The 23,774-nt window shown below is 44.4% G+C and overlaps 1 protein-coding gene across 31 annotated transcripts in view; it reads right to left on the bottom strand.

Annotated features, from left to right (window-relative positions):
* Positions 1 to 23,774, bottom strand: part of anapc1 (anaphase promoting complex subunit 1) — a 74,705-nt gene that overhangs the window by 49,249 nt on the left and 1,682 nt on the right. For 23 of the 31 annotated variants that reach the window (XR_006839868.1, XR_006839879.1, XR_006839856.1 and 20 more), the window contains 5 exons: positions 16,335 to 16,432; positions 15,287 to 15,387; positions 14,204 to 14,269; positions 13,861 to 13,983; positions 8,246 to 8,384 (listed from right to left, as the gene is read on the bottom strand). The gene's annotated coding sequence lies outside the window, so the exon portion shown is untranslated. Of the gene's footprint in view, positions 1 to 7,662; positions 8,385 to 13,860; positions 13,984 to 14,203; positions 14,270 to 14,392; positions 14,477 to 15,286; positions 15,388 to 16,334; positions 16,494 to 23,774 lie in introns of all 31 variants that reach the window. The other 8 variants (XR_006839884.1, XR_006839877.1, XR_006839880.1 and 5 more) reach the window with 6 other exon arrangements.

Raw genomic sequence — 23,774 nt, 5'->3', positions numbered from 1 at the left:
TGTGTGTGAGTATGCTTGGTGTGTATGTGAGTATGTATTCTTTGTGTTTGTATGCTTGGTGTGTTTGTGTGTGTATGCTGTGTGCTTGGTGTATGCGTGTGTGTGTGCTTGTTTGTGTATGTGTGAGTATGCATGGTGCGTGTGTGTGTGTGCTTGGTGTATTTGTGTGTGTGTGTGCTTGTTTGTGTATGTGTGTGTATGGTTGGTGTGTGTGTGTGAGTATGATCTGTGTGTGTGTATATGCTTTGTGTGTGTGTGTATGCTTTGTATGTGTGTGTATCCTTTGTGTGTGTGTGTGTATGCTTTGTTTTTGTGTGTGTGTGTATGCTTTGTTTTTGTGTGTGTGTGTGTGTGTGTATGCTTTGTTTGTGTGTGTGTGTGTGTGTATGCTTTGTTTTTGTGCGTGTGTGTGTGTATGCTTTGTGTGTGTTCGTGCGTGTGTGCATGTATGCTTTGTGTGTGTTCGTGCGTGTGTGCATGTATGCTTTGTGTGTGTTCGTGCGTGTGTGCATGTATAATTTGTGTGTGTTCGTGCGTGTGTGCATGTATAATTTGTGTGCGCGCATGTTTTGTGTTTATGCATGTGCTTTGTGCATGCGTGTGTGTGTGTGTGTGTGTGTGTGTGTGTGTGTGTGTGTGTGTGTGTGTGTGTGTGTGTGTGTGTGTGTGTGTGTGTGTGTGTGTGTGTGTGTGTGTGTGTGTGTGTGTGTGTATGCTTTGTGTGTGCGTGACTGTGTGTATACTTTGTGTGTGTGTGCTTTGTGTGTGCGTGCGCATGAGTGTATGCGTGCGGTGTGTGTGTATGCATTGTGTGAGCGAGCGCGCGCATGCTTTGTGTGTGTGCATGTATGCGTGCGTGTATGCATGTGTGTGTATGCGTGTGTATGCTTGTGTGTGTATGCGTATGTATGCTTGTGTATGCGTGTGTATGGCTGTGCATGCTTTTGTGTGTGTGCATGCGTGTGTGTGTATGCTTGTGTGTGTGTGCGGGTGTGTGTGTATGCATTGTGTGAGCGCGCGCGCATGCTTTGTGTGTGTACGTGTGTGTGTATGCTTTGTGTGTGTGTATGCTTTGTGTATGTGTGTGTATGCTTGTGTGCATGCTTGTATGTGTGTGTATGCGTATGTATGCTTCTGTATGCTTGTGTGTATATGCGTATGTATGCTTGTGTATGCGTGTGTGTGGGTGTGCATGCTTTTGTGTGTGTGTGTGTGTGTGTGCATGCTTGTGTGTGTGTGTGTATGCTTTATTTGTGTGTGTGCATGCTTTGCGTGTGCTTTTGTGTGTGTGTGTGTGTATGCTGTGTATGTATGCTTGGTGTGTTTGTGTGTGTATGCTGTGTGTGTGTGTGTGCATGTGTGCTTGTGTGTGTATGCTTGGTGTGTGTGTGTGCATGCTTTGTGTGTGTGTATGCTTGTGTGCATGCTTGTATGTGCGTGTATGCGTGTGTATGGGTGTGCGTGCTTGTGTGTGTGTGTGTATGCTTGTGTGTGTGTGTGTGTGTATGCTTTGTGTGTGCGTGACTGTGTGTATACTTTGTGTGTGTGTGCTTTGTGTGTGCGTGCGCATGAGTGTATGCGTGCGGGTGTGTGTGTATGCATTGTGTGAGCGCGCGCGCATGCTTTGTGTGTGTGCATGTATGCGTGCGTGTATGCATGTGTGTGTATGCGTGTGTATGCTTGTGTGTGTATGCGTATGTATGCTTGTGTATGCGTGTGTATGGCTGTGCATGCTTTTGTGTGTGTGCATGCGTGTGTGTGTATGCTTGTGTGTGTGTGCGGGTGTGTGTGTATGCATTGTGTGAGCGCGCGCGCATGCTTTGTGTGTGTACGTGTGTGTGTATGCTTTGTGTATGTGTGTGTATGCTTGTGTGCATGCTTGTATGTGTGTGTATGCGTATGTATGCTTCTGTATGCTTGTGTGTATATGCGTATGTATGCTTGTGTATGCGTGTGTGTGGGTGTGCATGCTTTTGTGTGTGTGTGTGTGTGCATGCTTGTGTGTGTGTGTGTATGCTTTATTTGTGTGTGTGCATGCTTTGCGTGTGCTTTGTGTGTGTGTGTGTGTATGCTGTGTATGTATGCTTGGTGTGTTTTGTGTGTATGCTGTGTGTGTGTGTGTGCATGTGTGCTTAGTGTGTGTATGCTTGGTGTGTGTGTGTGTGTGCATGCTTTGTGTGTGTGTATGCTTGTGTGCATGCTTGTATGTGCGTGTATGCGTGTGTATGGGTGTGCGTGCTTGTGTGTGTGTGTGTATGCTTGTGTGTGTGTGCGTGTGTGTATGCTTTGTGTGTATGCTTTATTTTTGTGTGTGTGCATGCTTTGCGCGTGTGTGCTTTGTGTGTTTGCGTTTGTTTGCTTGGTGTGTTTGTGTTTGTTTGCTTGGTGTGTTTGTGTGTGTGCTTGTTTGTTTGTGTGTTTGCGTTTGTTTGCTTGGTGTGTTTGTGTTTGTTTGCTTGGTGTGTGTGTGTGTGTGTGTGTGTGTGTGTGTGTGTGTGTGTGTGTGTGTGTGTGTGTGTGTGTGTGTGTGTGTGTGTGTGTGTGTGTGTGTGTGTGTGTGTGTGTGTGTGTGTGTGTGTGTGTGTGTGCGTGCGTGCGTGTGTGTGTGTGTGTGGTGTGTGTGTGTGTGTGTGAGTATGCTTGTGTGTTTGTGTTGTGCTTGTTTGTTTGTGTGTTTGCGTTTGTTTGCTTGGTGTGTTTGTGTTTGTTTGCTTGGTGTTTGTGTTTGTGTTGTGTGTGTGTGTGTGTGTGTGTGTGTGTGTGTGTGTGTGTGTGTGTGTGTGTGTGTGTGTGTGTGTGTGTGTGTGTGTGTGTGTGTGTGTGTGTGTGTGTGTGTGTGTGTGTGTGTGTGTGTGTGTGTGTGCTTGGTGCGTGTGTGTGAGTATGCTTGGTGTGTATGTGAGTATGTATTCTTTGTTTTTGTGTGTGTATGCTTTGCACATGTGTGTGTGTGTGCGTTTGCTTGGTGTGTTTGTGTTTGTATGCTTGGTGTGTTTGTGTGTGTATGCTGTGTGCTTGGTGTATGCGTGTGTGTGTGCTTGTTTGTGTATGTGTGAGTATGCATGGTGCGTGTGTGTTGTGCTTGGTGTATTTGTGTGTGTGTGCTTGTTTGTGTATGTGTGTGTATGGTTGGTGTGTGTGTGTGAGTATGATCTGTGTGTGTGTGTATATGCTTTTGTGTGTGTGTGTATGCTTTGTATGTGTGTGTATCCTTTGTGTGTGTGTGTGTATGCTTTGTTTTTGTGTGTGTGTATGCTTTGTTTTGTGTGTGTGTGTGTGTGTGTATGCTTTGTTTGTGTGTGTGTGTGTATGCTTTGTTTTTGTGCGTGTGTGTGTGTATGCTTTGTGTGTGTTCGTGCGTGTGTGCATGTATGCTTTGTGTGTGTTCGTGCGTGTGTGCATGTATGCTTTGTGTGTGTGTGTGTGTGCATGTGCGTGTGTGCATGTATAATTTGTGTGCGCGCATGTTTTGTGTTTATGCATGTGCTTTGTGCATGCGTGTGTGTGTGTGTGTGTGTGTGTGTGTGTGTGTGTGTGTGTGTGTGTGTGTGTGTGTGTGTGTGTGTGTGTGTGTGTGTGTGTGTGTGTGTGTGTGTGTGTGTGTGTGTGTGTGTATGCTTTGTGTGTGCGTGACTGTGTGTATACTTTGTGTGTGTGTGCTTTGTGTGTGCGTGCGCATGAGTGTATGCGTGCGGGTGTGTGTGTATGCATTGTGTGAGCGAGCGCGCATGATGCTTTGTGTGTGTGCATGTATGCGTGCGTGTATGCATGTGTGTGTATGCGTGTGTATGCTTGTGTGTGTATGCGTATGTATGCTTGTGTATGCGTGTGTATGGCTGTGCATGCTTTTGTGTGTGTGCATGCGTGTGTGTGTATGCTTGTGTGTGTGTGCGGGTGTGTGTGTATGCATTGTGTGAGCGCGCGCGCATGCTTTGTGTGTGTACGTGTGTGTGTATGCTTTGTGTGTGTGTATGCTTTGTGTATGTGTGTGTATGCTTGTGTGCATGCTTGTATGTGTGTGTATGCGTATGTATGCTTCTGTATGCTTGTGTGTATATGCGTATGTATGCTTGTGTATGCGTGTGTGTGGGTGTGCATGCTTTTGTGTGTGTGTGTGTGTGTGTGTGCATGCTTGTGTGTGTGTGTGTATGCTTTATTTGTGTGTGTGCATGCTTTGCGTGTGCTTTGTGTGTGTGTGTGTGTATGCTGTGTATGTATGCTTGGTGTGTTTGTGTGTGTATGCTGTGTGTGTGTGTGTGCATGTGTGCTTGGTGTGTGTATGCTTGGTGTGTGTGTGTGTGTGCATGCTTTGTGTGTGTGTATGCTTGTGTGCATGCTTGTATGTGCGTGTATGCGTGTGTATGGGTGTGCGTGCTTGTGTGTGTGTGTGTGTGTATGCTTGTGTGTGTGTGTGTGTGTGTGTGTATGCTTTGTGTGTGCGTGACTGTGTGTATACTTTGTGTGTGTGTGCTTTGTGTGTGCGTGCGCATGAGTGTATGCGTGCGGGTGTGTGTGTATGCATTGTGTGAGCGCGCGCGCATGCTTTGTGTGTGTGCATGTATGCGTGCGTGTATGCATGTGTGTGTATGCGTGTGTATGCTTGTGTGTGTATGCGTATGTATGCTTGTGTATGCGTGTGTATGGCTGTGCATGCATGCGTGTGTGTGTATGCTTGTGTGTGTGTGCGGGTGTGTGTGTATGCATTGTGTGAGCGCGCGCGCATGCTTTGTGTGTGTACGTGTGTGTGTATGCTTTGTGTATGTGTGTGTATGCTTGTGTGCATGCTTGTATGTGTGTGTATGCGTATGTATGCTTCTGTATGCTTGTGTGTATATGCGTATGTATGCTTGTGTATGCGTGTGTGTGGGTGTGCATGCTTTTGTGTGTGTGTGTGTGTGTGCATGCTTGTGTGTGTGTGTGTATGCTTTATTTGTGTGTGTGCATGCTTTGCGTGTGCTTTGTGTGTGTGTGTGTGTATGCTGTGTATGTATGCTTGGTGTGTTTGTGTGTGTATGCTGTGTGTGTGTGTGTGCATGTGTGCTTGGTGTGTGTATGCTTGGTGTGTGTGTGTGTGTGCATGCTTTGTGTGTGTGTATGCTTGTGTGCATGCTTGTATGTGCGTGTATGCGTGTGTATGGGTGTGCGTGCTTGTGTGTGTGTGTGTATGCTTGTGTGTGTGTGCGTGTGTGTATGCTTTGTGTGTATGCTTTATTTTTGTGTGTGTGCATGCTTTGCGCGTGTGTGCTTTGTGTGTTTGCGTTTGTTTGCTTGGTGTGTTTGTGTTTGTTTGCTTGGTGTGTTTGTGTGTGTGCTTGTTTGTTTGTGTGTTTGCGTTTGTTTTGTGTGTTTGTGTTTGTTTGCTTGGTGTGTGTGTGTGTGTGTGTGTGTGTGTGTGTGTGTGTGTGTGTGTGTGTGTGTGTGTGTGTGTGTGTGTGTGTGTGTGTGTGTGTGTGTGTGCTTGGTGCGTGTGTGTGAGTATGCTTGGTGTGTTTGTGTGTGTGCTTGTTTGTTTGTGTGTTTGCGTTTGTTTGCTTGGTGTGTTTGTGTTTGTTTGCTTGGTGTGTGTGTGTGTGTGTGTGTGTGTGTGTGTGTGTGTGTGTGTGTGTGTGTGTGTGTGTGTGTGTGTGTGTGTGTGTGTGTGTGTGTGTGTGTGTGTGTGTGTGTGTGTGTGTGTGTGTGTGTGTGTGTGTTTGTGTGTGTGTGTATGCTTGGTGTATGTAGTTGTATTCTTTTTTGTGTGTGTATGCTTTGCATGTGTGTGTGTGTGCGTTTGCTTGGTGTGTTTGTGTTTGTATGCTAGGTGTGTGTGTATGCTGTGTGCTTGTGTATGTGTGTGTGTGTGTGTTGTTTGTGTATGTGTGTGTATGCTTGGTGCGTGTGTATGTGTATTTTGTGTGTGTGTGCTTTTGTGTGTGTGTGTGCTTGTTTGTGTGTGTGTGTATGATCTGTTGGTGTGTGTGTGTAGTATGCTTTGTGTGTGTGTGTATGCTTTGTATGTGTGTGTATGCTTTGTGTGTGTGTGTGTGTGCTTTGCTTTTTTTTGTGTGTGTGTGTATGCTTTGTTTTTGTGTGTGTGTGTGTGTGTGTGTGTGTATGCTTTGTTTTTGTGTGTGTGTGTGTGTATGCTTTGTTTTTGTGCGTGTGTGTGTGTATGCTTTGTGTGTGTGTATGCTTTGTGTGTGTGTATGCTTTGTTTTTGTGCGTGTGTGTGTGTATGCTTTGTTTTTGTGTGTGTGTGTATGCTTTGTTTTTGTGTGTGTGTGTATATGCTTTGTGTGTGTGTGTATGCTTTGTATGTGTGTGTATCCTTTGTGTGTGTGTGTGTATGCTTTGTTTTTGTGTGTGTGTGTGTATGCTTTGTTTTTGTATGTGTGTGTGTATGCTTTGTTTTTGTGTGTGTGTGTGTATGCTTTTTTTTGTGCGTGTGTGTGTGTATGCTTTGTTTTTGTGTGTGTGTGTGTATGCTTTGTTTTTGTGTGTGTGTGTGTGTATATGCTTTGTTTTTGTGTGTGTGTATGCTTTGTTTTTGTGTGTGTGTGTATCGTTTGTGTGTGTGTGTGTATGCTTTGTTTTTGTGTGTGTGTGTATGCTTTGTTTTTGTGTGTGTGTGTATGCTTTGTTTTGTGTGTGTGTGTGTTTTTTTTTTTGTGTGTGTGTGTATGCTTTTTTGTTGTGTGTATGCTTTGTGTGTGTGTGTGTGTATGCTTTGTTTTTGTGTGTGTGTGTGTATGCTTTGTTTTTTGTGTGTGTGTGTGTATGCTTTGTGTGTGTGTATGCTTTGTGTGTGTGTATGCTTTGTTGTTTTGTATGCTTTGTTTTTGTGTGTGTGTGTGTATGCTTTGTTTTTGTGTGTGTGTGTATGCTTTGTTTTTGTGTGTGTGTGTGTATGCTTTGTTTTTGTGCGTGTGTGTGTGTATGCTTTGTTTTTGTGTGTGTGTGTGTGTATGCTTTGTTTTTGTGTGTGTGTGTGTATGCTTTGTTTTTGTGTGTGTGTGTGTGTGTATGCTTTGTTTTTGTGTGTGTGTATGCTTTGTTTTTGTGTGTGTGTGTATCCTTTGTGTGTGTGTGTGTGTATGCTTTGTTTTTGTGTGTGTGTGTATGCTTTGTTTTTGTGTGTGTGTGTATGCTTTGTTTTTGTGTGTGTGTGTGTATGCTTTGTTTTTGTGTGTGTGTGTATGCTTGGTGTGTGTGTATGCTTGGTGTGTGTATATGCTTTGTTTTGTTTTGTGTGTGTGTGTGTGTGTGTGTATGCTTTGTGTGTGTGCGTGCGCGTGCTTGGTGTGAGAGTATGCTTGTTGTGTGTGTGTGCTTGTGTGTGTGTGTGTTTGTATGTGTGTGTATGCATGTGTGTGTCTTGTGGCGAGCCAGGAGAGATGACACTGTGTGGGGTAGGGATGCCAATAGACATTTGGGGAGAGGGGGCTAAATAACAAATTAGAATACAAAAATGAGGGGTTCTGAGTGTCGGGGAAAGTGAGTGTGTAGGTACGAGCGAGGAATGGTGGGATCCCCTTAGGTTTACGTCAATGTGACAGCAGGAGGTTGGCAGCACTTAAACCCAATTTTCAGGCCATTAACGCTGGATGACTCATGTGTGACATCGAATCCAATGCCCAATCTCACCACACACATTGGTTTTGCACATTGTCATGTTAACCTTACCCAGCCCCGAGGTAGCAATTTCAGGGCTAGTTCTCCTCAACATTGTGCCATTGCTTAGCTCCTACAAAAAAACTAAACAGACAGAGATATGGATCATTTGAGATCTACATGTCATTCAACAATATTGAATGTTACATATTGCTGAATAATTGTACATACATTAAGATATCAGGGGATAAATATCTAATCAATATGACATTTTTTAGAACCTTCTCAATTGGACTTTGACATTTACAAATCTTTTCAAAAACATCTGTTAAAAGTGGTTTGCTCAGAAGGGCATGGAAATGACTGACAGGTCTGGGAGAGAAGTTCCCTTGGCTGAATGGCATGTCTTCACCGGTCTTGACAAAACTACCCCTTGCAGGTAACAATGTCGACCTAGAGAGCTGTGACCTTATTGGACCCAGTAAACATACCAACATGCCTCTGGTGCTCAGTTCTGTTCTATACACAAGCAGAGATTTCTATGTTACAATACATAAACATTTATTAATTAGCGTCCATTCAAGAAACATTTACCCCTTGAGGTCCACACTCACTATACCCTCCCCCTTTCACACATATCAATACACGCACACACCAGGGTGACACTGCTGCTGAAGGGGTCTCCGAGGGCATGCATGTAGGGAACAGACTTGGAAGATGTAGTCACCCAGACAGGAGGGCTCGTGGTGCTTGGTGGAGTCCCTCAGCTCTGATACAGGGGAGAGCACTGCCACCTGGCCAACAGAAAGGGAGGGACAAAGAACATTTAAATCAGCTACCCAGGATGTAGACACAATCAAGATGATAAGTGCCAAGTTGGAGGAACACAACAATTTCAGCTCTTCTTTCTAGAGCAATTCAGGACACAGAAAGCTACAGGACACAGAAAGCTGAACACCTTGGAGGCCTGGAAGCTCAGCTCCCTGCAGAAGCAGAGTGTTGTTAACCCATCTCACAGATGGAGACCATAACTACAGCAGCCAGATATTTACTGTAGAGTGAGATACAGTGCCTTGCGAAAGTATTCGGCCCCTTGAACTTTGCGACCTTTTGCCACATTTCAGGCTTCAAACATAAAGATATAAAACTGTATTTTTTGTGAAGAATCAACAACAAGTGGGACACAATCATGAAGTGGAACGACATTTATTGGATATTTCAAACTTTTTTAACAAATCAAAAACTGAAAAATTGGGCGTGCAAAATTATTCAGCCCCCTTAAGTTAATACTTTGTAGCGCCACCTTTTGCTGTTATTACAGCTGTAAGTCGCTTGGGGTATGTCTCTATCAGTTTTGCACATCGGGAGACTGATTTTTTTCCCCATTCCTCCTTGCAAAACAGCTCGAGCTCAGTGAGGTTGGATGGAGAGCATTTGTGAACAGCAGTTTTCAGTTCTTTCCACAGATTCTCGATTGGATTCAGGTCTGGACTTTGACTTGGCCATTTTAACACCTTGATATGTTTATTTTTGAACCATTCCATTGTAGATTTTGCTTTATGTTTTGGATCATTGTCTTGTTGGAAGACAAATCTCCGTCCCAGTCTCAGGTCTTTTGCAGACTCCATTAGGTTATCTTCCAGAATGGTCCTGTATTTGGCTCCATCCATCTTCCCATCTTCCCTGTCCCTGCTGAAGAAAAGCAGGCCCAAACCATGATGCTGCCACCACCAAGTTTGACAGTGGGGATGGTGTGTTCAGGGTGATGAGCTGTGTTGCTTTTACACCAAACATAACGTTTTGCATTGTTGCCAAAAAGTTCAATTTTGGTTTCATCTGACCAGAGCACCTTCTTCCACATGTTTGGTGTGTCTCCCTGGTGGCTTGTGGCAAACTTTAAACAACACTTTTTATGGATATCTTTAAGAAATGGCTTTCGTCTTGCCACTCTTCCATAAAGGCCAGATTTGTGCAATATACGACTGATTGTTGTCCTATGGACAGAGTCACCCACCTCAGCTGTAGATCTCTGCAGTTCATCCAGTGATCATGGGCCTCTTGGCTGCATCTCTGATCAGTCTTCTCCTTGTATGAGCTGAAAGTTTAGAGGGACAGCCAGGTCTTGGTAGATTTGCAGTGGTCTGATACTCCTTCCATTTCAATATTATCGCTGGCACAGTGCTCCTTGGGATGTTTAAAGCTTGAGAAATCTTTTTGTATCCAAATCCGGCTTTAAACTTCTTCACAACAGTATCTCGGACCTGCCTGGTGTGTTCCTTGTTCTTCATGATGCTCTCTGCGCTTTTAACGGACCTCTGAGACTATCACAGTGCAGGTGCATTTATACGGAGACTTGATTACACACAGGTGGATTGTATTTATCATCATTAGTCATTTAGGTCAACATTGGATCATTCAGAGATCCTCACTGAACTTCTGGAGAGTTTGCTGCACTGAAAGTAAAGGGGCTGAATAATTTTGCACGCCCAATTTTTCTGTTTTTGATTTGTTAAAAAAGTTTGAAATATCCAATAAATGTCGTTCCACTTCATGATTGTGTCCCACTTGTTGATTCTTCACAAAAAAATACAGTTTTATATCTTTATGTTTGAAGCCTGAAATGTGGCAAAAGGTCGCAAAGTTCAAGGGGGCCAAATACTTTCGCAAGGCACTGTATTTACTGTACAAGCCAGATATTTACTGTATATTTTACACATCTATGGCTCTTTTTCAATGCTTTTAAATCTTCCCGATGTCAATGGGTATTTACTGTGTGTATATACATGTCTTTTTATGCAGCACAAGAAGTGCCCTACAGGGACAATAAAGATCTATTTCATTGAATTCTCCTACAGATTTCACAGTATGCCCTACAATGGTTTCCATGGAAATGATATTACAATATGTTCAGGACATTCTAATTATTTATCACACCTAATACAAATATTTTCTGCATTTAAAAACATATTGTAAACACAAGCTATATTTCCATTAACTTGTCCAGAGATTGTTTGTTGACATTTAGAAAGTTTGCACAGAAAATAAATGGGAAAATTGCATACTGTGGTGTTTCCACATATGCTCTCTCTAATTCTCTCTTTCTTTCTCTCTCTCGGAGGACCTGAGCCCTAGGACCGTGCCCCAGGACTACCTGACATGATGGCTCCTTGCTGTCCCCAGTCCACCTGACTGTGCTGCTGCTCCAGTTTCAACTGTTCTGCCTTATTATTATTTGACCATGCTGGTCATTTATGAACATTTGAACATCTTGGTCATGTTCTGTTATAATCTCTACCCGGCACAGCCAGAAGAGGACTGGCCACCCCACATAGCCCGGTTCCTCTCTAGGTTTCTTCCTAGGTTTTGGCCTTTCTAGGGAGTTTTTCCTAGCCACCGTGCTTTTACACCTGCATTGTTTGCTGTTTGGGGTTTTAGGCTGGGTTTCTGTACAGCACTTTGAGATATCAGCTGATGTACGAAGGGCTATATAAATAAATTTGATTTGATTTCCATTTGAACCATCTTGTGTCGATAAAAACAGCTGAACATTGTGACACAACCCTAAAATATATATATAGAATATTTACAGATTTAAAAAAACATTTTTTTACCGTGCATAACTTCAAAATGATTTGTCAAATGATCAAAACACAGTTTCCATCATTTGTCACAACATGGAAAGTTTTACAAAACAAAAATCCACCATTGAATGGATAAAAATTGTAGATCTTTTGAAAATATTGCTTATAAATCTGCAGTTACCATTAAACCCAGGTTTATTAGACAAAAGCAATGTAAACATGTCTAGAGTAACATCTAACAGAGTGGGTCAGCCAACTAGGCCACAGAGCAGGATCCATGACACCACTGTAGCCAGCGGTGCAGAGGTGAATATCAGACACTGGCCTGTGGGAGGAGGCCATCTCACTCCACAGCTGCTCAGTGCATAGATCAGGCAACATGGGCTTCATCTCTGGAACAAGCACAGACTCGTTGGCAGTGCTGTTGGGCGAGGGCAGGAAGCTGTGCCCTCTGGGGGACATGAGTGGTATCACGTTAAACTGCGCCGTTGCCAAGGAGGGTGCCGCCATGCCAGGGGACTGTAACCGGCTACAGACATGGGTCAGAAGACAGCAGAGGGGTGGCTAATTATGGTCAATGGTGTGGTTGTTGTAAATGAGACAAGCTTTTGAGCATGAATGTTTGACTACAACTGTAAGATCCTGTGGGACAGCAGGAACCCCATTTATATCATATTAATATCCTATTTGGGTATCTGACTGAAAGCCTGCACTCTGTGGCACTCCAGGGACAGAACTGAAGACGCCTGGTATAAAATCACCTGAGTGCAGCCATGCTGAAGATGCTGGGTGAGTAAGTCCATGAGTGGAGGCCTGGTGATGAGGTCATCAGAAAGCTGGGTGTCAAAATAAGCACAAGTGATATTTGGGTGTCTGTGAATCCAGAGACACTCCCCCAAAAAATCAAGGCAACATTATATAAACAAAGACATTGAAAAATCATTGTTTAGCCTGTTTAAGTTCACGTCCTCTTGGTGAAATTTGGACGCGTTCTATGGCTACAAAGCGCAGGGAGGCAGGTGAGCCATGGTTGGCTTCTATACAGTGGCGTGCAATAGCATAGTCCGTGTTTATATTACGAATAGCAGCCTTATGTTCGGTGACGCGGAGTTTCAATGCTCATTTAGTTTGACCAATAGAAGCAGCCCACAGAAGCGTGAGCATGTACGTATATGATATTTGTGGTGCTACAATTAATGAAGCTTTGGATTTTGTATAATTTACCTGTTCTCGGGTGGAAAAGTACTGTAGTATTGGTCATATTGTCACAATGTACACAGTGGCCACACGGGCCTGGGGCCAAGTGTCATGCTTCTTGGGCAGCTGCATGCTTTGCATAACAATCTGCTAAAACCAATGAGAGGGGGCAATGTTGTGAACACTGGTAGACTTGGATCACTTTTGTTTCAATACAATGGATTTGACGAGACCACACTCTGTGGAAAAACACTGACATGGGGGCATTTTGTCCTGGTTTCTATTAGTGCCATTGAGTAGGCTTCCACATTCAGTCTCCAGCACAGGTATAGCCCTGTTCAATGGCACTATAATCACATTGCAGGAGCCTGGTGCATATCAATGGCTTTGTGCTCAGTTACATCGAAGTCTTAGGAATTGACCCACCGATATGTTCCGCTTAAGGTGTCCTGTGTGGTTACGGTCTGCACGTAAAAGTGTACTCCTACTCTGCGGCTTGCAGAAGATAGTAGACTCCCAACTTGTTTTCTTTATTTTTGTTGACTTTAAGATCCAAGAAGTCTATTTTTTTCTCAACTTCTCTCTGCTGTGAATCTTAGATAGGGGTCAGATAAGAAATGAACTCTGAGAAGAGCGTCATTACCGTTCCATACCTGTAGGATGTTCTCTGTATCGTTTTCAGGTGACATTCTAGAAATATAGGTCGCAACTCGGAAAGCCCGAACCCAAGAACAAACTAGCAATTTATATCAGTCCAATGTGGAACGATGGCACTCAAACAAAAAGGGGCAACGTCCGTTTGCTATAGTTCAGATCAGGGTTTGATTATTTGTTACATGGGCAGTGTCCATGTCTGTCTTGCCTACTACTTACTAAAACGACATACTAATCGTACTACATAATACTTAGACATACTGTTTATTAAGAACGAATGCAGTATGCAACAAATATCAACATACTAGGCTCACCCATCCTGAGAATGCGTCATCCCATGGAATCCCATTCAAATCATGGTACCAATATTAATCATTATTGCACATGATATTCAAATCATTTTTAAGGGCCTTTGTTGGGCATCACAATCAATTTGACATAGTTTTGGATTATTTGGACATGATGAATGAATAATGCTAAGATCAGTACCATGACCTGAATGGGATTTGTTCCACAAATTCTAAAACGTTAGCATTTGAAAACAGTGCCAGGGAAATAAAACCAAAGCATAGATTGCTGTGATACCTTGTCCATAGACTGCTTACAGGGTAAGAAAACCTGTTTCATTTAGTAATTTGGGTGAACTATCCCTGGCCAGACCAATTTAAGTCCAATCTAAGGGATTGTAGCTCTGCTTTGAGTCATCACTAATGCCATGAGAATTATATTCTTAAATTCCATTTATGCCATGAATAATCAATTTTTTTACCACTGAAAAATCATGAAGGAAACATTAAACATTTCTAACACAAGGGGTTGTTCTTGCATGTTATCTTACATCTGGAGTGACTGAGTGTATGCCCTGCACAGTGTCATATAACTATGGAGGGCTTGCAGTTGAAGAAGATGATTTTCATGGTGCTGTCAGAGACGTATTGCACACAGGCAGCCTCGAACAGACCTGCCAGAGACACAGGAGATGAGCAATTAACAAGCCATAATGGGGCTAGCAATTAAGGTACCGGCAGCCAGCTAACAGAGCGCAAGAGGTCCAACAGTATGCTGGCTCCAACATTCAGGTTTCAACATCCATTATAGTTTATTTATATGGTGCTTTCCATCATTCTCTTTGCCACAATTTGTTTCACATTTGTGTTGAATATTTCTATTGAGAGTCTCACCTGTAGGTATGCACACCACTCTCATCCAGAGGGTGCATCATACTGAATACAGTGGGAAGAGGTTCCCTGAGAACACAGAGACACAAACAGTGGCATGTTCAAAACACTCCTGACACACTAGCATCGACCAAAAGGGATCAGAAACAGCAGGGAGCGGGTATTATGGGTTTTGCTGTGTACTGTATGTACCCGGGAGGACTTGGAGGAGCCTCGGGTGCAGGGCTTTTTGCGGTCCAACAGCAGACCAAATTTAGTGGGCCACACATTGAAGACCTGTAATTTCATGAAATCCTATTCAAGGTGATGTTGGAGAAAAAAAGTTTGATAATCTTGTGAATCATGACTCTAGTCAACATTTGAATGGCTCACTAAAGAAACAGACAGTCTGCATTCTCATAGTATCTCTTGTTGGGGATCAAGACATGTCCCTATTTACCATGATTGTAGAATGGTGGAGTCTCACAGTCTTGTCTTATCAACTACAACTGGTTAAAAAAATTCCGGTCTGTAAATGTGGACCCAATCAACATGAGCTAAATTCACCCCCAAGAAACCACCGTCATTTCCCCTGTACGTCACGACGTAGGCCGAGGTTTACTCAGTGTTTCCCGGAACTCACCAGGAAAATAATACTAAAACTCAATCATGTCAAGTGGATTTTGATGTGAAAAATAATGACACATACATGCCAAGGCCGTTAATTGCATGATGCTGTTTTTCATTGTAATCTGAAGCCTCTCGTCAGCTGTGAGTGAGCCAAATCACTCATTACCATTGGTTAAGAAGACAATGGACTGGTCCTGGGGAATATCAATAACTGTGTAAAACAAACATAATTACTGTCCATATCTGCTGGTTCTACTTAAGGGATTCTAATGAGGAAATTAGATGGCCAGGACTGGAAGACATGACAAAATGTTCAAAAAATGATTTTTCTAACCAATGTTGACAGTACATCACAATTCAAGATGTCATCACAAGGTAGTACATCACAAAATTCAACACACCATAAACACATCAAATGGTTGCTAGCACACATTTTAGACAACGCGCTGTTACATCAGTCAGCAATAAGGAACTCACCTGAAAGTGTAGAGGGGAGATTAAGTCCTTCGGTGTCACACTGTGTACATTCACACAGCTGCTCGGGACATACCACACAGTCTGTTCCATAACATCCTGCTCTGCAATACAAGAAAACAAATAAACCACTTCACAACATCACTGGAGAAAAAATGTTTAAAATGTACATCAATGAGCTCTGGAATTGAATGATGACACGTCGTGAGGAAGAGGATGTGGCATAGGCCTACTTCTTTTGCCCAATACCAAAATTACACCATAATGCTTGAAAAAGGGGGTTAGGGAGATATTACTGGATATACATACTGAAAAATAAGTATTATTGATAAGCTGACTACTATCTCAATGTTGACGATGAAAACAGACATGTCATATAATGTACACACACACAGTATGTATGTATACACTGAATGTACAATACATTAGGAACACCTACTTCCATGACAGACAGACCAGGTGAATCCAGGTGAAAGTTATGATCCCTTATTGATGTCACGTGTTAAATCCACTTCAATCAGTGTAGATGAAGGGGAGGAGACAAGTTAAAGAAAGATGTTGTTTAAGCCTTGAGACATGGATTGTGTATGTGTGCCATTCAGAGGGTGAATGAACAAGACAAAGATTTAAGTGCCTTTGAACGGGATATGGTAGTCGGAGCCAGGCACAACTGGCTTTTTTGAGTGTGTCACTAACTGCAATGCTTCTGAGTCACGCTCAACATTTTCCTATGTGTATCAAGAATGGTCCACCAGCCAAAGGACATCCAGCCAACTTGACACAACTATGGGAAGCATTGGAGCCAACATGGGCCAGCATCCCCGTGGAATGCTTTCAACACCTTGTAGAGTCCATGCCCAAATTGAGGCTGTTCTGACGGCAAAAGGGGTGCAACTTACTAAGATGGCGCAGAAGGCAGACGTTTTAAGTGCCCCCAACCAATTGTGTTTTTTTGTTTGTAACTTATTTTTAAATATTTTGTACATAATGTTGCTGCTACATCTCTTATGACCAAAAATAACTTCTAGACATCAGGACTGCGATTACTCACCACAGACTAGCGGAATCCTTTTTCTTCTTCCACGACTCTGACAAGCCCGAGGCGGAGGAAATACGGCTCCCTCGGGAACAGGCCCCAACTCTAGTGATCTGCGTGAAGAGGTGGAGAAAGACGGGCTGGAGAAAGACGGACCGGAGAGTGGGCAGCATTCTGAGAATTTGAAGGCGATCGAATTAACCCCCACTTCCCTCAATTCTACTAGCAAACATGCAATCTTTGGACAATAAAATTTATGCATTACGTGGAAGATTAAACTACCAAACTGTAACATCTTATGCTTCCGGGGGTCATGGCTGAACGAGGACAATATCAACATAAAGCCGGCTGGTTATACGATGTAGCGGCAGGATAGAACAGTGGCGTCTGGTAAGAAAAGGGGCGGCGGACTATGTATTTTTGTAAATAACAGCTGGTGCACGATATCTAAGGAGGTCTCAAGGTTTTGCTCGCCTGAAGTAGAGTATATTATGAAAGCTGTAGACCCCCCTACCTACCGAGAGAATTCTCATCTGTATTCTTCGTAGCTGTTTACATAACACCTCAGTCAGAGGTTGGCACTAAGATAGCTGTATTCCGCCACAAGCACACAAGATAACGCTCATAATAGCCAGGGACTTTAACACAGGGAAACAAATCTGTTTTACCAAATTTCTAACAGCGTGTTAAATGTGCAACCAGAGGGAAAAGAACTCTGGACCACCTATCCTCCACACACAGAGACCAATATTAAACTCTCCCTACATTTGGCAAATCTGACCATAATTCCATCTTCCTGATTCCTGCTTACAAGCCAAAATTAAAGCAGGAGGCACCAGTGACGAGATCAATAAAAAAGTGGTCAGATGAAGCAGATGCTAAGCTACATGACTGTTTTACTAGCACAGACTGGAATATGTTCCAGGATTCCTCCAAAGCCGTTGAGGAGTACACCACATCTGTCATGGCTTCATCAATAAGTGCATTGATGACGTTGTGCCCACAATGACCGTACGTACATACCCCAACCAGAAGCCATGGATTACAGGCAGCATTCGCACTGAGCTAAAGACTAGAGCTGCCGCTTTCAAGGAGTGGGACTCTAATCCGGAAGTTAATAACAAATCCCGCTATGCCCTCCGAAGAACCATCAAACAGGCAAAGCGTCAATACGGGACTAAGCTTGAGTTGTACTACACCAGCTCTGACGCTCGTCGAATGTGGCAGGGCCTGCCCACCATTGTCATGATGTCCTGATCAGGTCAGGTTACAGGAGACCACAACCCTACAGATTATCTCTCAACCCCAACAGAGGAAGAGAGATCTAGGGGTCTGAAGATGTGGGGGTTTTATGACCCCTCACGCCCCTGGTAAATCTCAGGCCACAGACAAATTCCTTTGTCATGTTACTATGGAGAACCAGCCTCTGAACATTAAACATGAAATAAAGGGACTTTGGAACAATGGTTTCCGTCAGCCACAAAGGTGGTCATGACGATAGATGGAATATGAAAATGTATGTCATTTTTGTTTTGTTATTAAATGTTAATAGATGATGTTATTACGAAAACATTGTAACGTGAAGAGTTTTCCTAGTATATGTTTGATGTTTATACATTGTATGTTGTGTGGAAAATGTCCAAATCAAAGGGAATGTTTTGGTAAAGGTGAAATGTGAAGTTAGTCATCTAAAATTGGATTTGAGTAAAATCTAGACCTTGCCTCATTAACTTGGTACGCCCAGAGAATTGCCCTAAAGGCGGTTAAGCCCACTTCTTACCCAAGGGTATAAAACCTGTGAGTAAAGAATTTACAAAGGAAGATTACGTGACCCAAGCTGGAGCTAAGGTCTAAAAACGTTTTAAAAAACAGAACGCAACAAGTTTGAAGACAAAGAAATATTTTTCTACCCAAGCTACGGATGAGTAGCTGTGTCTAAGCGGGTGAATTCATGCCGGACCCCCGAGCATCCAATCCCAGCGAATCGTGGTATCTAAATGGTTTCATCCCTATGATGTGAGCTCTGAGCTACAGAGCTGTCTGTCCTCAGAAGATCCCTTCCAGAGTAAGGGTGAGGGAACAGACTCCTAAGCCAAAAGGACGCTGACATCGTGAGGACGACCAGAAAGGTGCGCCGTGGAAGTGCGTCATCGAGCAGCCTGAACGGTCCACACAGAGAATCCTCTGAGGTCTTCCCCACGTAATTACATCATTATATTCTGACCCATAAGAGCGGCAGTTTGGGGCAAGGCTAGGGTCAGAATAGCATAGCTGACAAATTCACCCAAATGTATATTTCTCTCGTGTATTTTTCTCTCTCTCTCTCTCTTTGAAATCCCCATTTTAGGTAACACGCGCCATAGTGTTGGCCCGTTATACTAAGTTCTAATCAATAGCCTATAATGTGTTTTGTCTATGTGAATCTTTTATCATCATTTTAGCTTTTTAGTAAATAAATATTCAACTAAGATTGGTGTGCTACGAACTCATTGGTGAGACCTGGGTCCGTGCAGATTCACGGACTAATCGATGTTCAGAACTAGATTGTAGAGGTAACTGGTTAATTAGCGGCTGTTAATTATTAATGAGTTAATAATTGCTTGATTCAGTTAATCACGCAATCATTCGATGAACAACACTCGTCACATTAACTAATAAAACGTCACGACATCATTATAGACTACAAATGGAAGCAGAGCCGAGAGCTGCCCATTGACACGAGCCTACTAGACAAGCTAAATTACTTCTACGCTCGCTTTGAGGCAAATAACACTGAAACATGCATGAGAGCACCAGCTATACCGGAAGATTGTGTGATCACGCTCTCCGCAGCCAATGTGAGTAAAACCTTTAGACAGGTCAACATTCACAAGGCCACGGGGCCAGATGGATTATCAGGACGTGTACTGCAAGCATGCGCTGACCAACTGACAAGTGTCTTCACTGACATTCTCAACCTCTCCCTGTCCGTAATACCAACATGTTTTAAGCAGACCACCATAGTGCCTGTTCCCAGAACACTAAGGTAACCTGCCTAAATCACTACCGACCCGTAGCACTCACATCTGTAGCCATGATGTGCTTTGAAAGGCTGGACATGGCTCACATCAACACCATCATCCCAGAAACCCTAGACCCTCTCCAATTTGCATACCGCCCTAACAGATCCACAGATGATGCAGTCTCTATTGCACTCCACACTGCCCTTTCCCACCTGTACAAAAGGCACGCCGACTGAGATGGCCGCCTCGCTTCGCGTTCCTAGGAAACTATGCAGTTTTTTGTTTTTTTACGTGTTATTTCTTACATTAGTACCCCAGGTCATCTTAGGTTTCATTACATACAGTCGAGAAGAACTACTGAATATAAGATCAGCGTCAACTCACCATCAGTACGACCAAGAATATGTTTTCCGCGACGCGGATCCTGTGTTCTGCCTTACAAACAGGACAACGGAATGGATCGCATGCAGCGACCCAAGGAAACGACTCCGAAAAAGAGGGAAACGCGGCGGTGTTCTGGTCAGACTCCAGAAAAGGGCACATCGCGCACCACTTCCCAGTATTCTTCTTGCCAATGTCCAGTCTCTCGACAACAAGGTTGATGAAATCCGAGCAAGGGTGGCATTCCAGAGGGACATCAGAGACTGCAACGTTCTCTGCTTTACGGAGACATGGCTTACTGGGAAAACGCTATCCAGGGCGGTGCAGCCAACGGGTTTCTCCACGCATCGCGCCGACAGAAACAAACATCTCTCTGGTAAGAAGAGTGGAGGGGGCGTATGCCTCATGACTAACGGGACATGGTGTGATGAAGGAAACATACAGGAACTCAAATCCTTCTGTTCACCTGATTTAGAATTCCTCACAATCAAATGTAGACCGCATTATCTTCCAAGAGAATTCTCTTCGATTATAATCACAGCCGTATATATCCCCCCCAAGCAGACACATCGATGGCTCTGAACGAACTTTATTTAACTCTTTGCAAACTGGAAAACATTTATCCGGAGGCTGCATTCATTGTAGCTGGGGATTTTAACAAAGCCAATCTGAAAACAAGACTCCCTAAATTTTATCAGCATATCGATTGCGCAACCAGGGGTGGTAAAACCTTGGATCATTGTTACTCTAACTTCCGCGACGCATATAAGGCCCTGCCCCGCCCCCCTTTCGGAAAAGCTGACCACGACTCCATTTTGCTGACCCCTGCCTACAGACAGAAATTAAAACAAGAGGCTCCCACGCTGAGGTCTGTCCAACGCTGGTCAGACCAAGCTGACTCCACACTCCAAGACTGCTTCCATCACGTGGACTGGGACATGTTTCGTATTGCGTCAGATGGGAATATTGACGAATACGCTGATTCGGTGTGCGAGTTCATTAGAACGTGCGTCGAAGATGTCGTTCCCATAGCAACGATAAAAACATTCCCTAACCAGAAACCGTGGATTGATGGCAGCATTCACGTGAAACTGAAAGCGCGAACCACTGCTTTTAATCAGGGCAAGGTGTCTGGCAACATGACTGAATACAAACAGTACAGCTATTCCCTCCGTAAGGCTATCAAACAAGCTAAGCGTCAGTACAGAGACAAAGTGGAATCTCAATTCAATGGCTCAGACACAAGAGGCATGTGGCAGGGTCTACAGTCAATCACGGACTACAAGATGAAATCCAGCCCAGTCACGGACCAGGATGTCTTGCTCCCAGGCAGACTAAATAACTTTTTGCCCGCTTTGAGGACAATACAGTGCCACTGACACGGCCTGCAACGGAAACATGCAGTCTCTCCTTCACTGCAGCCAAGGTGAGTAAGACATTTAAACGTGTTAACCCTCGCAAGGCTGCAGGCCCAGACGGCATCCCCAGCCGCGCCCTCCGAGCATGCGCAGACCAGCTGGCCGGTGTGTTTACGGACATATTCAATCAATCCCTATACCAGTCTGCTGTTCCCACATGCTTCAAGAGGGCCACCATTGTTCCTGTTCCCAAGAAAGCTAAGGTAACTGAGCTAAACGACTACCGCCCCGTAGCACTCACTTCCGTCATCATGAAGTGCTTTGAGAGACTAGTCAAGGACCATATCACCTCCACCCTACCTGACACCCTAGACCCACTCCAATTTGCTTACCGCCCAAATAGGTCCACAGACGATGCAATCTCAACCACACTGCACACTGCCATAACCCACCTGGACAAGAGGAATACCTATGTGAGAATGCTGTTCATCGACTACAGCTCGGCATTCAACACCATAGTACCCTCCAAGCTCGTCATCAAGCTCGAGACCCTGGGTCTCGACCCCGCCCTGTGCAACTGGGTACTGGACTTCCTGACGGGCCGCCCCCAGGTGGTGAGGGTAGGCAACAACATCTCCTCCCCGCTGATCCTCAACACGGGGCCCCACAAGGGTGCGTTCTGAGCCCTCTCCTGTACTCCCTGTTCACCCACGACTGCGTGGCCACGCACGCCTCCAACTCAATCATCAAGTTTGCGGACGACACAACAGTGGTAGGCTTGATTACCAACAACGACGAGACGGCCTACAGGGAGGAGGTGAGGGCCCTTGGAGTGTGGTGTCAGGAAAATAACCTCACACTCAACGTCAACAAAACTAAGGAGATGATTGTGGACTTCAGGAAACAGCAGAGGGAACACCCCCTATCCACATCGATGGAACAGTAGTGGAGAGGGTAGCTAGTTTTAAGTTCCTCGGCATACACATCACAGACAAACTGAATTGTCCACTCACACTGACAGCGTCGTGAAGAAGGCGCAGCAGCGCCTATTCAACCTCAGGAGGCTGAAGAAATTCGGCTTGTCACCAAAAGCACTCACAAACTTCTACAGATGCACAATCGAGAGCATCCTGGCGGGCTGTATCACCGCCTGGTACGGCAACTGCTCCGCCCTCAACCGTAAGGCTCTCCAGAGGGTAGTGAGGACTGCACAACGCATCACCGGGGGCAAACTACCTGCCCTCCAGGACACCTACACCACCCGTTGTTACAGGAAGGCCATAAAGATCATCAAGGACATCAACCACCCGAACCACTACCTGTTCACCCCGCTATCATCCAGAAGGCGAGGTCAGTACAGGTGCATCAAAGCTGGGACCGAGAGACTGAAAAACAGCTTCTATCTCAAGGCCATCAGACTGTTAAATAGCCACCACTAACATTGAGTGGCTGCTGCCAACACACTGTCATTGACACTGACCCAACTCCAGCCATTTTAATAATGGGAATTGATGGAAATGATGTAAATATATCACTAGCCACTTTAAACAATGCTACCTTATATAATGTTACTTACCCTACATTATTCATCTCATATGCATATGTATATACTGTACTCTACAACATCGACTGCATCCTTATGTAACACATGTATCACTAGCCACTTTAACTATGCCACTTTGTTTACTTTGTCTACACACTCATCTCATATGTATATACTGTACTCGATACCATCTACTGTATGCTGCTCTGTACCATCACTCATTCATATATCCTTATGTACATGTTCCTTATCCCCTTACACTGTGTATAAGACAGTAGTTTTGGAATTGTTAGTTAGATTACTTGTTGGTTATCACTGCATTGTCGGAACTAGAAGCACAAGCATTTCGCTACACTCGCATTAACATCTGCTAACCATGTGTATGTGACAAATAAAATTTGATTTGATTTGATTTGATTTTGATTTGTGAGAATGCTATTCAACGTCTCATCTGTATTCTCCATAGCTGTTTACATACCATCTCAGCGTTCAACATCATAGAGCCCTCAAAGCTCATCAATAAGCTAAGGACCCCAGGACTAAACACCTCCCTCTGCAACTGGATTCTGGAATTCCTGACGGACCACCCCCAGGTGGTAAGGGTAGGTAACAACACATCCGCCACACTGATCCTCAACACAGGGGCCCCTCGGGGGTTCGTGCTCAGCCCCCTCCTGTACTCCCTGTTCACTCATGACTGCACGGCCAGGCATGACTCCAATATCATCATTAGATTTGCCGATGACAACTGTGGTAGGCCTGATCACCGACAACATGAGACAGCCTATAGGGAGGAGGTCAGAGACACGGCCATGTGGTGCCAGGACAACAACCTCTCCCTCAACGTGATCAAGACAAAGCAGGTGATTGTGGACTACAGGAAAATGATCACCGAGCACGCCCCCATTCTCATCGACAGGGCTGAAGTGGAGAAAGTTGAGTATTGGTGTCCACATCACCAACAAACTAACCTATTCCCCCTCAGGAGATTTGGCATGGTTGCATCACTGCCTGGTATGGCAACTGCTCGGCCTCGACCACAAGGCACTACAGAGGGTACTGTGAACGGCCCAGCACATAAGCTTCCTGCCATCCAGGACCTCTATACCAGGCGGTGTCAGAGGAAGGCCCTAAAGATTGTCAAAGACTCCAGCCACCCTAGTCATAGACT

This window comes from Oncorhynchus gorbuscha, linkage group LG08 (assembly GCF_021184085.1).
Source record: "Oncorhynchus gorbuscha isolate QuinsamMale2020 ecotype Even-year linkage group LG08, OgorEven_v1.0, whole genome shotgun sequence".
Lineage (NCBI taxonomy): Eukaryota > Metazoa > Chordata > Actinopteri > Salmoniformes > Salmonidae > Oncorhynchus > Oncorhynchus gorbuscha.
Note: the sequence above shows the minus strand (reverse complement) of the source record. Positions and strands in the feature narration are given on the sequence as shown.